Below are 1,196 nucleotides of genomic sequence, written 5' to 3' on the forward strand. Positions count from 1 at the left end.
TGTTTGTGTGTGTGAGTGTGTGTGTGTGTGTGTGTGTGTGTGTGTATGCGTGTGTGTGTGTGTATGTGTGTCGGGGTAGAGGGGTGGGTGGCTTAAGAGAGGATGGCTGAGAGCAATAATAATATTATATTGAAAGAGCATTGGTTATGATTCCTGGACTGATGTTCCGATACCCACCTTTTTCGTTCCTTTACCTACTTCTTCATCTTTGGACAAATATTGGAAATGACAGAATTAAACATTTGCTTTGATGAAACGGTACAATGAGATCTCGCTTTGGACTAGAGTACATGTAGGCCTACTTTCACGGGAAATCTACAGCAGACTTAAATTATTCTGCTCCGAGTTCCAAATTACAGCGCCGATGTGTGTACGATTCACAGAGATGATAAAGGCTACAGAACGAACAAAAGCAGGAAGTGTGTGAATAAAAGCAGAAAGCAGACTAACACTAGGTAGATATCAGCACATTTGTTACCGTATCTATGACAGTTGTTCTTTTCGTGAGACAAAATGTGAAAGGGCTCACGATTTCAAACCATCTTTAATTGCTTTTTCAGTAGTTACAGCGAAAGTGTATTTATTTGCACGCGTGTTCGTGTAATTGCAAATGTGCAACTGGGTAAAACGTAAGCGTAGATAGGATGGTGCAGAGGATGCTTAACTTTTTATCCCCCTCGGGGGGGGGGGGGGTGGTACGAAACCTAAAAGGGACAAATACGTCACTAAATTGGTTATTAAACTAAAACTAATTAACCAATTTTGATAGTTCTTCATCAAATTGAAAGAACTCCCAGTAGAAGAAACCTGTTTTCGTTAATTACCTAAATTACCCAAAATTGATATCAGTGTGCCCAGGCCGCTGCCAAAACCTGTAAATATTATAAGGTTATTTAACTGGCGACCGATCGGTAAGACCACGTCAAGGGAAAGAGGAGTCATGAAAACTCTGGAAGCGAATCAGATTCATTCACATCGTTGTACAAGATGGAACCAACTGAGCAATCAGCACAAATATAATTACTGTAGGAAGCTGTTAGTATTATAAAGTTTTCGCCTAGTGGTTTTTATAGTGAACAAGGGATACCTTTTATTGTAGTGTTTCTTGGTCTGTTCGGGAGGGTTCAAGCTCTGTTTAGTTTAGTTTTCAGAAATGTTGGCTTTGTGTATTCTTTTGTTTTGTTATTTCTGTAGAG

This window comes from Aplysia californica, unplaced genomic scaffold (genome assembly GCF_000002075.1).
Source record: "Aplysia californica isolate F4 #8 unplaced genomic scaffold, AplCal3.0 scaffold00329, whole genome shotgun sequence".
Classification (NCBI taxonomy): Eukaryota; Metazoa; Mollusca; class Gastropoda; order Aplysiida; family Aplysiidae; genus Aplysia; species Aplysia californica.